This window comes from Jaculus jaculus, chromosome 4, assembly GCF_020740685.1.
Source record: "Jaculus jaculus isolate mJacJac1 chromosome 4, mJacJac1.mat.Y.cur, whole genome shotgun sequence".
NCBI lineage: Eukaryota > Metazoa > Chordata > Mammalia > Rodentia > Dipodidae > Jaculus > Jaculus jaculus.
This window is the reverse complement of record NC_059105.1, coordinates 85,083,546-85,099,749: the sequence shown is the minus strand read 5'-3', so window position 1 is coordinate 85,099,749 and position 16,204 is coordinate 85,083,546. Positions and strand designations below refer to the sequence as shown.

Sequence of the window (16,204 nt, the reverse complement as noted above, 5' to 3'; positions counted from 1 at the left end):
GTATTGCATTGACAGATTTCCATATGTTGAACCACCACTGTATCCCTGGTTTAATCCCACTTGGTCAAGGTGGATAATGCTTTTATTATTTTTTTAATTTTTTTATTATTTTCATATTCAGCAAATACATGCAGTTTGGTGACATTACTAGGGTCATCCGTGACCTACCTCATCACCATTGACACCTCCTTGTTGAGGTATATGGGTCGTGCATTATGGAGTTAGCGCACAGTTGTTGGTACAATAAATGTCTCTGCATATCATGACTCAACATGTGGCTCTGACATTCTTTCCACCCCCTCTTCTGCAAAGTATCCCTGAGCCATATTGGGTTCATTTTTGGTCTGCTTCAGTGATGAGGTGTTGGGGGCCTCTGCAGCTCTGGCTCTCTGATTTGGTAGGAGTTGATTTTTCTCTGTGTTGTTCTCCTTCCCCCTTGTGCTGGTATCTGGTTCATCAGGAAAATAGCACCCTTGCTTCTTTCACCAACTTTTCTTACTTTCAGCAGGAGACCTTTTGAGGTGTGATGGGATGGCTCTCTCCTTAGGATCTACATGTATCTGAAAAGAAAAGAAGATTCTCCAAGGGTGAGTAAGTTAGCACCAGGACAAATCAGATAACCCTTACATTTTTGGAGAGAATTTAATAGGTGTAGGCCCTCTTGTAGCCCATGATTGATGGTAGCTTGCTAATGGTGAGTGGGCTTATGTTTGGGTATGGTTCTGACTTGTTTCCCAGCTCCAGCTATGGGTCCCTTACCTCTGAGGGGATCAGTTTGCCAAATCAAGAGCAGTTGGTTCCCCACCATGGCTGTGTGCCACTGTTGCACTTGTGTGGGCATCACAACAGGTTATTTGCTGCTAAGTAGGTTAGACCATGACTTGCTTGGACAGACATTGATCATTTTCCCTCAGCCGCCCATTTAGCACCTTCTCGCACAAGACACACTGACTGTCTGGGGACTGACTCTCTCCTGCCTTCCAGCCATGCTGTTCCATTTTATATATCAACTTCATATGGTGTCTTCAGCAGTAGGGTCTTACCACAAATCTTTGGTGGGTCATCAAGTACTCTGACAGAAATCTGAAACTCTTTTAGGGAACCTTGTAAGTCTCTCTGATCAAAAGCTCATTGTGGATGAGAGCCCCAAGCTGGCACTGGGAGTTACAGGTCAGTGCCCGCTAAGAAAATGATGAAAAAGACAATTAATATGCAAGAGTTAGAGGGAAGAGAAAAAGAGAGAGAGGGAGAGGGAGGGAGGGAAGATGTAGAAGATTTAGGTTAGTCTTGATCCTACCCTCTCCAGTGTCTTGTAGTTCAGGTGTTTCCTGTAAGGGCCTGGCGAAGGTTCAGCCATTTGGTCTGCCTTTTAGGAAGTAGATTTAATGGTACCATTGTCATTTGGGTCTAGATTAGTGTTTTCTACCCCTTTGATGCCTTTCCCTCCCTCCTCATCCATCCTAGTGTCGAGTCCATGAGATGCTTACTGGGTATTTAAGATATCTTGGGTAGATTCAGGTTAGGTGCTGTAGATGAGTGAGATTATGTGGCAATTTTTTTTTTTTTTTCTATGATTGGGTATGTTCACTGAGAATGATTTGTTCCAGGCACAACCATTTTTCCTCAAATTTTATTGTGTCATTTTTTCTTACTGCTATATAGAATTGCATTGTGTAGATATACCGCATCTTAGTTATCCATTCTTCTAGTCATGGATATCTGCATTGATTCCAGCTCTTAGCTATTACAAAACAAGCCATGACGAACATGGTTGAGCAAATCTCTATGGCCTGTGGTTTGAAGGTTTTAGGATAGATGCCCAGTAAGGGAATAACTGGGTCTGTTGTTATCTCTATAATCAGCTTTTTCAGGAGTCTCCACATTGCTTTCCAAAGTGGTTGTACCATCCTGCTTTCCCACCAACAGGAGAAGAGTGTTCCTATTTCTCCACATCCTCGCCTGCATTTATATTCATTTGACCTTTTGATGTTTGCTATCCTTATTGGGGTAAGATGGAATCTCATATTTGTTTTAATTTGCATTTCTCTGATAATCAGGATGATGAACATTTTCTTAAGTGTGTGTTTTCCATGTGTATTTATTCCTCTGTGAACTGCCTGTTCAGGTCTTTGCCCCATTTTGTGAATGGGGTGTTTGACTTCTTACAGTTTAGATTTCTGAGTTCTTTGTAGATTCTAGAGATTAGGCCTCTATCAGTTGGATAATCCACAAATATTTTCTCCCATTCTGTGGGTAATCTATTAGCTTTGCTTATTGTATGCTTGTCTGTAAAGAAACTCTTCAGCTTCATGTGGTCCCATTGGTTGAGTGACTGTTAAAGATCATGAGGTACTGGGGTTTTGTTCAGGAAGTCTTTTTCTATTCCTATATCATGGAAAGTACTTCCTAAATTTGAGTTTCTGGTCTAATATTGAGGTCTTTGATCCATTTGGATTTGAGTGTAGTGCATGGTGAAATGTGTGCATCAAGTTTCAGAGACCTGCCTGTGGTTATCCAGTTGGTCCAGCACAATTTGTTGAAGATGCTGTCTTTTTTCCAGCCTATATTGTTTGGGCCTTTGTTGAAAATCAAGTAGCTATAGTTGCTTGACCCAAAGTCCAGGTCCTTAAGTCTATTCCATTGGTCTATACTCTTGTTTTTATGCCAGTACCATGCTGTTTGTATTACTATGGCTTTGTAATATAGCTCTAAATAAGGTATAGTGATACCTCCAGAGGTAATTCTTTTGCTGAGGATATGTTTGTCTATGTGAGGCCTTCTACCTTTCCATATGAAATTTGAGATCATTTTTTCTATCTCTGTGAAGAACACTGTAGGGATTTTAATTGGAATTGCATTAAGTCTGTATATTGCCTTAGGTAGGATTGTCATCTTCACAATGTTAATTCTGCATATCCAGGAGCATGGGAGGTCTTTCCATTTTCTCAAGGCCTCTTCAATATCTTTTTTGAGTGTTTTTATGTTTTCGATGTATAGATTGTTCACTTCCTTGGTTAACGTTATTCCAAGGTATTTGTTGTTGTTGTTGTCATTGAAATTGGGACTGTGTCCCTTATTTCTTTCTCTGTATCTTTGTCCTTTGCATATAGAAAGCTACTGACTTTTGTGCATTGATTTTGTATACTGCCACTTTGCTATAAGAGTTAATCACCTTCAGGAGTTTGGGATGGAGTCTCTCGGGTCTCTAACATATACAATCATGTCATCAGCAAATAGAGCTAACTTAACTTATATTTGCAAATTGTATCCCTTTTATTTCCTTTTCATGTCTTATTGTTTGAGCTAGGACTTCCAGTGCTATATTGAAAAGCAGAGGTGAGAGAGGACAACCCTGTCTTATTCCTGATCTTAATGGGAATTCCTCCAGTCTCTCTCCATTAAGTATTATCATTAAGTATTATTTGGGCCTTCAGAACTTTGTATATTGCCTTTATTATGAGCCAACCATGCCAATACTCCCCAGTGTTTTGATCATAAAGTGATGCTGTATGTAGTCAAAGCTCTTTTATGCATCTATCAAGATGATCACGTGGTTTTTATGTTTAACCTAGTTTATGTGATGTATTACATTGACAGATTTCTGAATGTTGAACCACCCCTGAGTTCTTGAGATGAATCTCACTTGGTCAAGGTGGCTAATGCTTTTGATGTGTTGTTGTATTCAGTTTGCTAGGATTTTGTTCAGGATCTTTGCATCTATGTTCATCAGGAAAATAGGCCAGTAGTTTTCTTTTCTTGTGGCATCTCTGCCTGTTTTGGAATTAGGGTAATACTAGCTTCAGAAAAGGAGTTGGGTAGCTTTCCCTGTTCTTAAATGTGTGTCATAGTTTAAGGAATATTGGTTTGAGTTCTTCCATGAAGGTTTGATAGAATTCAGCTGAGAAGTCATCTGGTCATGGACTCTTCTTTTGGGGAGGTTTTTTATTACTCTTTCAATCTACAACAGTGTGATGGGTTCATTGAGGTGATTAATCTGCTCTGAGTTTAGCTTTGATAGATGGTATGCATCCAGGAAATAATCCATCTCCTCCACATTATCCAGTTCTGGAGTAGAACTGCTTTTTTGTTTTGTTTTGTTTTGGTTTTTTGAGGTAGGGTCTCACTCTGGCCCAGGCTGACCTGGAATTAACTCTGTAGTCTCAGGGTGGCCTTGAACTCATGGCAGTCCTCCTACCTTTACCTCCTGAGTGCTGGGATTAAAGGCATGCACCACCATGCCTGGCTCCGGAGTAGAGGTTTTTGAAATAAGTCCTTATGATTCTTCCAATTTCCCTTATGTCTGTTGTGATCTCTTGCCGCGGACTGACTCTCGGGGAGATCAGGACCGAGGGAGAACAAGGGCGAAGGCTCAAGGAGAACTCGGGATTCGGCGAGGAAATGACAGACAGACACACTCTAGGTAGAATATGCTGCTGCAATTTACTGAAGGTTTCATGAAGATTTTATACAGATTGAACAGAGAAACTTAGCAAGCCAACAAGTGATCTCAGAAATCATTAATCTAAACAATCTTGAGTATTGTTCTATTGTAAGCATACATGTAATGTTGATCAGGCAGGAACTGTACCCATTTTTTAAGAAGGGCGTCTTGTATCATTGACCACAACATTATACAAACAGAAACTAGGTGTAAGGTGAATAACAGGTTACTTATTTCTTATACCCCAAGGACTGTATAAACACCAAGGCTTACGCTTCCTTGTTAAGCGTTCCCGTAAATGGAAGAGAATGCCATAGCCTCCTTTTTACTTCATAATTCACCCATCTATTACCGAATTCATCATATCCTCCCTCATAGGGGAGTGGAACTAAGTAGATTCCAGCTCTAGGAGTCCACCATCTGCCCTTGATCAAGTACTGAACATATCCCCCAGGAAGTTTCCTGGTGGGAATGTCTAAGTTTTGTAACTCCTTTTCTGCAGAACTGTCATGTTTCTTATGAACACTACTGATCAACATTTCTACTTTCAAATTCTCAGGCTCAGTATCATTCTCAAACATCATAAGCTGTTTTTACTTTACACCATCTAAAAACTGTTCTAGAGTTAATTTTTTATTCCTAGTAGAGTTATACATTTTCTCCATTGTCCTAATCATAGGAGGGGCACATTTAATGCTTAGATTGTTTCTTGTACTCTGATTGTGTGCATGATTACTAATAAGTGTTGAATTAGCTGTTCTTAGACAAACAGCTAGAAGAAAGCAGGAAAGAAACAGCATTGGCGCCAGCAATTAGGTCGTCGTGACTTCATGGGCAGCAGGAACCTTTACAGTAACTGACTGCCAAGGGGTCACCGGGGGCATCCCTCCGAGGAGTGCTGGCCCTCTGTCCTCAGCTCTCTTCCAGTGCAGAAGCATTTCTGCTTGCTACACAGGCGAGGTCGCCGTGGACGTAGCAATCTCTCCTTTTACATTTTAAATTTTGTTAATTTGAAGCTTCTCCTTTTTTTTGCTTGATCAAATTTGCCAGGGTTTGTCAATTTTGTTTATTTTTTCAAGCAACCAGCTCTTTGTTTTGTCAATTGTCTTAATTGTTTTCTTGGTTTCCAATTCATTAATTTCTGGTCTGATTTTAATTATTTATTTCATTTTGTAGCTCTTTGGGTTGGACTTTTATTGTTTTTCCAGTGCCTTTAGGTGGATGGTTAGGTTATTGATTTGGGATCTTTCTGTCTTTTTTATGAAGGCATTGAGTGCTATGAATTTTCCCCTGAGTACTGCCTTCATTGTGTCCCATAAGTTTTGGTATGGTGTGTTCTCATTGTCATTCAATTCCAGGAATTTTGCAATTTCCTTTTTCATTTCATCTACTATCCATTTATTGTTTAAGAGTGTGCTGTTCAGTTTCCAGGTTCCATTGGGATTCTTGGTGGGTCTTTTGTTGTTGATTTCTAGCAACATAGCATTGTGGTCTGATATCATGCAGGGAATTATGTCAATCTTCCTAAATATGTGGAGGCTGTCTTTGTGACCCAGTATATGATCTATATTAGAGAATGTTCCATAGTCTGCTAAGAAGAATGTGTAGTATGTGGATTTGGGGTGGAAAGTTCTGTAGATATCTGTTAGGTCTAGGTGATATATGGTTTTGTTTAGCTCTCTTACTTCCCTGTTGAGTTTCTGTTTGGGTGATCTGTCTATTCCTGATAATGGTTTATTGAATTCCCCAGCTATTATGGTTTTGGTGGTTATTTCTGTTTTATTGTCAGGTAGGTTTTGTTTTATGAACTGTGGTGCTCCTGTGTATGGTGCATACAGATTTGTTATTGTAATATCCTCTTGATGGTTTATTCCATTGATATGTAGGAAATGGCCTTCTTTGTCTTTTTTATTATTTTTGGTTTGAAGTCTATTTTATCCAAAATGAATATAGCTGCACCTCCTTGTTTCTTATTCCCATTTGCTTGGAATATTGTTTTCCACCCTTTCTCCCTGAGGAGGTGTCTGTCTTTAGTGGTGAGGTGGGTTTCTTGAAGGCAGCAGATTGAGAGGTCTAATTTTTCTGATCTACCCTGTTAGCTTGTGTCTCTTGATGAGTGAATTAAGGCCAATAATATTTAGCGTAATGACGTGAATTTGATTTGATCCCTGCCATATTGTGATGGTAGATGTGTGTTGGTATTTTCATGGGCTTTGAAATTTTTTGTGGCTACTCTGAGTTTGGTTATTGTGATCTGGTTCTTGTAGTCTTTTGAGTTTGATTATTTCTTTCTTCTCTATGGAGGAGTTCCTGAAATATTCTCTGTAGATTTTTGTTTTGTGTTCATATAATTGTAAAGCTGAGTTTTGTCATGGAGAGTTTTTCTTTCACCATCTATTATGAGGGATATTTTTGCTGGGTAGAGTAGTTTGGGTTGGAAGCCATACACTCTTAGACATTGGTGTGTTTCTTTCCTAGCTCTTCTAGCTTTCAGGGTTTCAATTGAGAAGTCTGGAGTAATTCTGATGGGGTTACCATTGAAAGTGGTGTGCTGTTTTTCCCTAGTTGCTTTTAGGATTTTCTCTTTGGTGTCAATATTTAGAGTCTTAAAGACAATATGTCTTGGAGAGTTTCTCTTTAGGTCCAGTCTGTTTGGTGTTCTGTTGGCTTCTTGTATCTTGATGGGCCTTTCCTTTAAGAGATTAGGGAAGTTTTTTTTTTTTTTCAATTATTTTGTTAAATAAGTTTTCCATTCCTTTGGTCTGACTTTCTTCTCCTTCTGGTATGCCAATGATTTTGATATTAGTACGTTTAAGTGTATCCCACAATTCTCTCATGTTTTGTTCACAGGAACTTTTGAACTTACTGAAATTTTTGAACTCTCAAATTGTTTCTTCCATCTTTTCTTCCAGATAAGAGTTTCTATCCTCCACTTTGCTGACTCTATTCTTGAGAGCCTCTAGAGAGTTTTGGACTCATTCAATTAAGTTTGGATTTTCTACTACTTTTCTATGTATAATTTCCATCCCTTTGACAAGCTCTGTTTTCACATCATTTTCTGATTTTCTTGATCATTTTTGGTATTCATCCTTGCATTTCTTTATGTGTTCATTTAGCATGGCCAGCTGATTTTTAAGGTCTTTTTTTTTCACTCTCCCTCAAACTCTTAACTCTCTTTAAACTCCTTCCTGTTTCTTATCTATTAATTCTAGTTTAATGACGGCAGCATCCACACGATTATCAGTCCTTTTTTGCTTTCCTGCAAGTTCTACCAGTAGGTTGGTCAGGGTTGCATTGCTCATAGCTTCAATTTGATGTTCTGCTCCTAATAACTCTTCTATGTTTTTGTTAGATGTATGCATTGTAGGACTGGGTGATCTCACTGGATTTTATTGCATTTAATTTTTCATGTTATTTCTTTTGTGCTATAGTCTGCCCATGTCAGTGTCTGGGCACAAAGGTGGGTGGATCAGCCTGGACTCCAGTGCAATGGGGGTCTGAGGCAGCCTGGGGCAGTTGCCAAGCAGCCTGGCCATGGCTCTCACTTGCCAAAGCTGCCTATCTACTGCCTGGCAGGGGCGCCAAAGTTGCCTGAATTCTCAAGCAGTAATGTGCCAAAGCTACCTGCATTTGAGTTTGGAGGGGGACTGAGGTACCAAGCCCTAAAGCAGCCCAAACTCTGGCTGGGAACACTGGGTCCCAGAAACAGTCTGCGCTCCCCCACCATAGGACAGTCGCATATGGCCCCAGTGGCAGACAGGTAGCAGAGGACATATGAGCTGGGGCAAGGGAGAGACACAATCTGGGCTTGTGTGGCAGTTGCTATGGCACAGGGCTTGCTGAATGTGCAGTGGCAGGAACAGTGATTGAGGGAGTCGGCAAAGCAATGTAAACTTCCACATGCAGGGATCAATCTGTGCGCAGTTGTGCTGTGGATATGGGGCGGGGTGGGCTGTCTGCTCCTGAAGGACTGGGAGAATCCCTATTATTACGAGTCACTGATTGCACGGTGGCCAGAGCAGTAATGTGGGTGTGTGTGCAGAGCAGTCTAAGCTTCCACACATAGGGATCGATAGGCATGGGATTATTTCTGTTTTCCTGTATTTGCTAAGATTTGCTGTGTGTCCTTATACATGGTCTATTTTAGAGGATGTTCCATGTGCTGCTGTGAAAAAATTTATATTCTGAAGCATTTATATGGAGTTTTCTGTAGATATCTATTAGGTCTAATTGTTCCATGACATCATTTAATCCAGATGACTCTGTGTTTATTTGCTGCTGGCATTACATGCTAATTGATAAGAATGGAGTATTTAGGTCACCCACTACAACTGTGGTTGGTATTATCTCTGACCTTAAGTGTAATAGCATTTGTTTGATGAAATTGGGAGCCCCATATTAGGTGCATATACATTTAGGATTGTAATGTCCTCCTGTTGGAGTGTTCCTTTAATCAGTATAAAGTGACCTTCTTTATCTTTCCTACTAATGTTCGTTTAAAGTCTATCCTGTCAGATATTAGGATAGCAACCCCTGGTCATTTCCTAGGCCTATTTGTTGAAATACCATTTTCCATGCTTTCACCCTAAAACAGTGACTATGTTTTATTGAGAGATGAGTTTTTTGGAGGGAGCAAGCAGCAGAATCATGACGTTTAATCCAGGCTTCAAGCCTGTGTCTTTTGGTTGGGATATTGAGGTCACTGATATTAAGTGTTACATTTAAATGTATGCATTTATTTTTGCTGTTCTTCTTGTTTTGTAGTGCATCCTGTTTTCCTTTATTCTTTTGTTTTAACTGTTTTCTGAGTTTGGATTATTTTTTCCCTATTTCTTCATGTGTGTGCTTTGCTTTCTCTTCATCATGAAGTATTTTCTGTATTTTCTTCAAGTATTTTCTGTAGAGCTGGCTTAATTGTAATAAATTCCTTTAACCTATTTTTGTTGTGCAATGCCCTTGTTTCTCCATCACTTTGGATAGATATCTTTGTAGGATAAAGTAATCTTGGTTGACAGTTATTGTCTTTCAGAATTTGGAATACATCATCCCAAGCCTTTCTGGCTTTTAAAGTTTGTGTTGAGTAATCTGCTGTGATCCTGATGGGCTTGCCTTTATAGGTGACTTATTTTTTCTCTGTAACTGCTTTCAATATATTTTCTTTGGTTTGCATGTTTAGTAGCTTAATTTATAATGTGGTGAGAAGTTTCTTTTTTTCTTTTTCATGTTCTTAATGTTTCCTGCATCTGCATTGGCATTTCTTTCCCAATGTGGGTAAAAATTTCTTCTGTGATTTTGTTGAAAATGCCTATTATGCTTTGGAGTAAAATTATTCTCCTTCTACTATACTCTGAACACTCATGTTTGATCTTTTCATAGTGTCCTGAATATCTTGAAATTCCCATTCATACCTTCTATAAGCTTGGCTTCTCTTTGTTGGATTATATTAGATCTGCCACCTAGGCTTCTACTTTAGATATTCTATCGCTCCTGCATCCATTCTACTGTTGAGACTTTCCACAGAGTTTTATCTTTGACTTTGTTTTTCAGTGCTCATATTTCTGTCTGGTTTTACTTCAAAATTTCCATTTCCTTAGTCATGTCTTTTAATGACTTTCTGATTTCATTAAGCTGGTTTCCTGTGTACTCTTTAAGCAGTTTGTTTTCTTTTTTAATTCCTTTGTTTTCTTCTTTGATTACTTTGATTTCTTTGAGTATAGATAAAATCTTTTTTTTTTTTTATCTTTGTCAGGCATTTCTTCTAAAACAGTCTCATTGGGGGTAATTTCAGAGAGATTTATAATTTTTGGTGGAATTGTATTGTCTTGAATTTTTGTGTTTCTTGTATCAAAATGTAGCAATTTTTGCATCCTGAGTTGATTTGAGGCTTGGGTTTTATGATTATCTGCCGTGCTCTTAGATGTGGAAATCGAACTTTATATACCTTCTGCATAGGAGTTTAAGTTGCCAAATGTAGCTCTTGTACTCCAACCCAATAGCAGAAGTAATCTTAGGTATTGAGCTTGCCTGCTATTCAAGTATTCTAGTGGGTTAGGTGGAATAATTTACTGGTAAATTCTAAAATTCAACAGAGCAATATACACATTTAATAAATGTAAGCACAGACTATGCAAGTGTGGGGATTAAGACAAAAAGATAACCTTATAAAGCTAAAATCTCTAAGGGTGTATGTTGCTTTATGCCCCAGCAGGAGCCAGCTGGGAAGTTTATATTTATGTTCTGAAATGAGTTTCAGGGCAGCCTGGGTCTGAATCAGACCCTGCTCCCAATAACGACAGAAGCAAAAGACAAAGGCCCTGTAAATCTGAAAGCATCAGATGCAACAATAGGCAACCCACAAATGCAGCTTACTTGAGAATGATAAAGCCAACCAAGAATATGTAACCCATAACCTGCTCTGACATGGAAAGAGAAAATAGCACTTGCATTGCAGGCCTATCTACCTGCTTTTTTTGTAAGTTGGCTTCATTATCTTTTGGAGTTACTTGAAATCTCACTAATGGTGAGTGTCCACCTCAATCCCTGTGTGTTGTGCTGTGGATGTGGTGTTTTGAATAGCTGTTCTTGATGCCCTGCCACCAGGGACTGAATGCATTCTCCTTAGATTTGTGGTTCTGACAATTGGGGTATGGGAGAGTGCAGGAAGCCTGGACTTGTACTGGAACTGCTCAGATAGTTCCATTTGTGTCTCTTTAAGCAGCTTCTCAGCTGGTCTGTGCTGTCTCCCCTTCATGTTTCTTGACTCTGTGAGGAGGCTGATGTGAGTGGAAAATTCCCTTGCTTGGTCTCTGCTCCTGCAGCTTAGCACCATGCTAGTTGGGTACATGGATCCAGGCCACAACACCTCCGTGGTGGGATTTTGTCAGGTTTCCTCCTTTCTGGTAGATCTTGGTCTCTCCTATTTCTCTGCTATAACAGATAATAACCTATATACCTTCACTTTTGGAAGAAGAGTGTTTTTTGTTGTGGCTTTGCTTAAATCCCTCCCTAGGCTGGTCTGGTGTTTGGTTTGATCTTCTGCCATCTTGCCTGGAAGTCCTCCCTTTTCCTGTGGATGTTGCTGATAAAATTCAAGGCATAGTGGTTGTACACCAAGCCCTCTTTCAAGACTTCTTCCCTGTACTTTACTGACACAATTATTAGATTTTATGTTGTTTTCCTAAATGTTCTGAGATCTTATTTATTTTGTCTTCATGATGGTTTTCTCCTCCATGTTTAGATTTTACAGTCTTTCTTATTGGTTACATTTAGTGATTGTTTCAGCCATCACCTCTATTCTGTCATGGATCCCCCATTTTATTTTTTTGAGGAAGGGTCTCACTCTCGCTCAGGCTGACCTGTATTTCACTATGTAGTCTCAGGGTGGCCTCGAACTCATGGCAATCCTCCTACCTCTGCCTCCCAAGTGCTGGGATTAAAGGCAATGCACTGCCATGCCTGGCATGGACCCCATTTTGTGAGGGATTTTTCTTATTGATAATATTAGCATCATCATGTTTTCATAAATTCTTCAGTTTGTAATAATTTATATTTCTTATTGTTGCTAGGTGTTTCCAAAATTTCATGAGTCTATCTTTTAATAATTTTTCCTTTAAAGAGCTTATAATCAGATATTACCAATATTTATATTATCTCAAGATTTAATATTCTTCCATTTATTGAGTTTTTCATGGTTATCTCCATGCAAAGTGGTTTTCAATTCTGCTTTGGAAATTTTGAAGAACATTTTATGGGCTTTTAATTAAATCAAATCTTATAGAGAACATATAAATATTCAGTTGGGCAGGGACCAAGTATTCTCTCCTACATTCTGTGCTTTGGGTACCAATATTTGATCAATTCTCAAAGAAGTGTGTGTGTGTGTGTGTGTGTGTGTGTGTGTGTCTGTCTGTCTGTCTCTGTGTGTGTGTTTCTCTACTTATGACAGTGAATGAAATTGATAGGCTGAACCACCTCCCACAAACATATTCATGCACTAACCCCTTGTAGAAATTATGGCAGGAATAGCAATATTTGAAAAAACTTATGCTCTTCTCTCTGGATATCAGAATATTGAAAGAATTGTCCTTAAGGAAATGGAATTTTCTCAAGAGTCTCAGGCTGAGAAAAAGACTAAAACCTGGCACAACTGAGAAGAGAACCTTGTCTGCCAGGAAGAGATTCACAGATTTCTGGTAATATACCTTGCAAGAAAGACTGGAGGTAAGACAAGGATTGATCAGTGATGGGTGAGATCACACTTTGAAAAAGACTCCTTGGCGAGCCTGGCAGGCTTGTTCCTAGCCACGTGCCTCTCCCCGGGCTCCGCACCCCTGATGCTGTGCGGGTGCTGAGCCCGTCCGTCCAGGCCGACAAGATGGTGAAGTATTTCTCCTGGGCCAGAGCATGCTCCGAAGTTCCTGGGATCAAGTGTTCGCTGCCTTCTGGCAGCGGTACCCGAATCCCTACAGCAAACATGTCTTGAGTGAAGACATCGTGCACCGGGAGTGACCCCTGACCAGAAGCTTCTGTCCCGGAGACTCCTGACCAAGACCAACAGGATGCCCCGCTGGGCGGAGCGACTGTTTCCTGTCAATGTTTCTCACTCGGTGTACATCCTGGAGGACTCTATTGTGGACCCACAGAATCAGACCATGACCACCTTCACCTGGAGCATCAACCATGCCCGGCTTATGGTGGTGGAGGAACGATGTGTTTACTGTGTGAATTCTGACAACAACAGCTGGACTGAAATCCACCGGGAAGCTTGGGTCTCATCTAGCTTATTTGGGGTCTCCAGAGCTGTCCAGGAATTTGGTCTTGCCTGATTCAAAAGCAATGTGACCAAGACAATGAAGGGTTTTGAATACATCTTGGCCAAGCTGCAAGGTGAGACCCCTTCTAAAACACTTGTTGAGACAGCCAAAGAGGCCAAGGAGAAAGCGAAGGAGACAGCACTGGCCGCTACAGAGAAGGCCGAGGACCTCGCCAACAAGGTGCCACCCAACAGCAGCAGCAGCAGCAGCAGTTTGTGTAGCCCACCAGCCCGTGGGGCTCAGCCCTCTCCCCTACTCCTCTTGTACTTATTAAAAATCCACTTGCAGCCCTCTCTGTTGTTGGGGTGGTGGCTGGGCACGTGTGCCCTGTTCAGCATCTCAGTATACCAGGTTCCATGTCCATGCTGAGCCCGGCCTGCTTGTTCCCCCTTTGGGCATCTGACAGGTGCAGACAGATTGGGACTTGCCCAAGGTCACAAGCAGTGCGCAGGTGAAGGGGCAATAAATGGAAGACTGTAAGCTCCACGAGGGCAGGGTTCCTTGTTCTATTCCCTGATGTGTCCCAAGTCCCTGGAATATTTAACATATAAAAGGCATTCAGTAAATACTTGTTGGACTCAAAAAAAAAGACTCCTTGGTTATGAATAGCCCTTCCCTTGATTAAAATTTCACCTGCATGTTAATACTCTGTAGATGAACTTGAGAAGCCAATAGACTTCTTTATTTGTTCTTCTCCCCAATGTGATCATGTTGAATAAATCTCCTTTCTGTATGTTTCACTATCATTTCTCCCTTTAGTTAGCTTATTGACAATGGCTGTTTTGTCCTAGCTAGCTAGGGTTGCCAAGGTCCAGATTCTGAACCTACCAGCTGTTTATACGCTAATGGTATAATGCTACTTCATTGGAAAAAGAGGCATTGCTGATGTCATTATGGATCTTGAGAAGGTAGCTTATTTGCTATTCAGGTGAACATTAAATGTGGGCACACTCTCCTTTCAGTACGAGTGAGACCTAGGGTTAGCAGGATCCCAAAATTGGAACTGAAGTAACTACAATAAAGAAATGTCCTTCGTTACTTCTTTTTCTCCACCTCCTCACAGCCCCCGCCTTGTGGGAGATAGGAAATTTCAGAAAAAGTTCATCCCTCTGCTTAGAAGAGATTACCTCTTCCAAAATGAGATTACTCCTTTCATGGAAACCTGGTAAAGCATCTAAGCACCTGGTATAGTGGCTGGAGTGATCAGATTAGAACTCGCAGAGCGAGTTCTCATAGCAGACCTTGGCAGAATCACCAAGAAGAATTTCTTTGCTGAGAGGGCCTACTTGGAGATTTCTGCTTTAATTTCCCCTCCTATAGGAGTTCTATTTTCTGTCCATCTCTTAAGCTGTCTAATCAAATCTTTCTAAATTTCACCCTCTGTGGTCTGTAGACTTCATTGTTTGAAAGTAATAAGACAAGAACCTGAAGGCCAGCAACTCATGAGAAATTGTACATAATCATAACCATCTGGCTCCCTGACTACTGGATTAATGACCAACCAAGAGTCAGGATTTCTCTGTCACTCTCAAAGAAACCCTTAAGTCTGGTATCATGATGAATGCAACTGACTGGAGTGGCAGAACCATGCACCAAAAAAATGGTAAGGAATACTAGTAGCTTGTAGATGAACTCACTTGCCCCTGGAGCCTCCAGATTACTACAGTTCTTCCGAAGGAGTGATCCATTTCAGCAGACACTGTGACTCAAACTGACTCTTTCCTGCCACAGATGTAAAGCTGTGCATTGTATTGCTTAAGGCCACTAACCTTGTTAAATCACAATAAGAAAATTAATCTAATGACCATGCTTGTTTCTGATGTTCCTCTGCTTCAATCCTTTGTCGTGTTGATCAGAATCGGATGCACATGTTGTCAGTTCAGAAGTGAGAAATTTCACATGGTACTGAATGGGATGGTACTCACAATTTTCATTACAACAATCTCCCTGATACTTTCTGGTTTCCTTTGATGGTCTAGTCAGAAATAAGTGCTTTACTTGTCTTGTAGTGCTAGATTAGTCCTAAAATGTACATGTGTGTAGTGAAAGTGGGAGAACAGAGAGAAAACCCAAAAACAAACATACACAAAAAAAAATCAGCAAATTGGTGAGTGGAACTGTCCACATTTTTGAGAGGCATCTCTCCCAACTGGAGTAGGTGGTACCCCTTCCCTGTCCTGGTACTTCTGGGAGCTCCTTTTACTGATGGATCCATGGGCTTCTTAGGATTGCTGGCAAACAGGACAAGAGAAGCAGGAGAAAAATACAGAATCTTTCATGGTCTCAGTGCTAGGAGTTCTATTAGACTCTTGAACTTTGGAGGAGACCTGGGAATTGTTCATTTCTCTGAGTTGTGGGGGCATCTCAAAATTACAGTGTATTTTTTAAATCAGATGGGAGCAGTGATTCAATAATATTTCCAATTCTTCTCTCCTGTGATGCACTTTCCATTCTTGCTTATTTTTTCAGGGTTTTCACATCATTGTTCCATGTATTCTATCTGGAGTTACCTATTTCATTTAATGAGAGAGAAAAAGTAGAATGTGTGTTGTCTTTGACAATGTATCCTTTCTTAACCCTAATATCCTAATCCTTGATACTTTTATCTATATCCCATTTGAATCAGTATTATGAATGACATATTTCATTCATTTACTTATTCAGCTTATATGATATTCCTTTCATTTTGGTGTCTGTTGTTTATTTTGACTAATTTGGTTTTTATATAATTTCAAGCAGACATGTAATTCCTTGTTTTTATTATTTTAATTGAATAAAATGAACATTTTCATTAAAGTCCCAACTGAAATGAATTCATATTCTTTCTCTCTGTCTCTCTTCCAACTCTTTCAAAACCAGAAGCCATTTAGCACAACTGTAATGAGGAATTTTGACACATGAGTGTTTTTGCCCAACGATGTGTATGAATAATTGTATGTATTTAGAAGCA

The 16,204-nt window shown here is 40.1% G+C and overlaps 1 pseudogene; it reads left to right on the top strand.

Moving 5' to 3' along the window:
• The first annotated feature begins 12,815 nt into the window (after window positions 1-12,815).
• LOC123460209 lies at window positions 12,816-13,475 on the top strand (annotated as a pseudogene).
• Window positions 13,476-16,204: the final 2,729 nt, after the last annotated feature.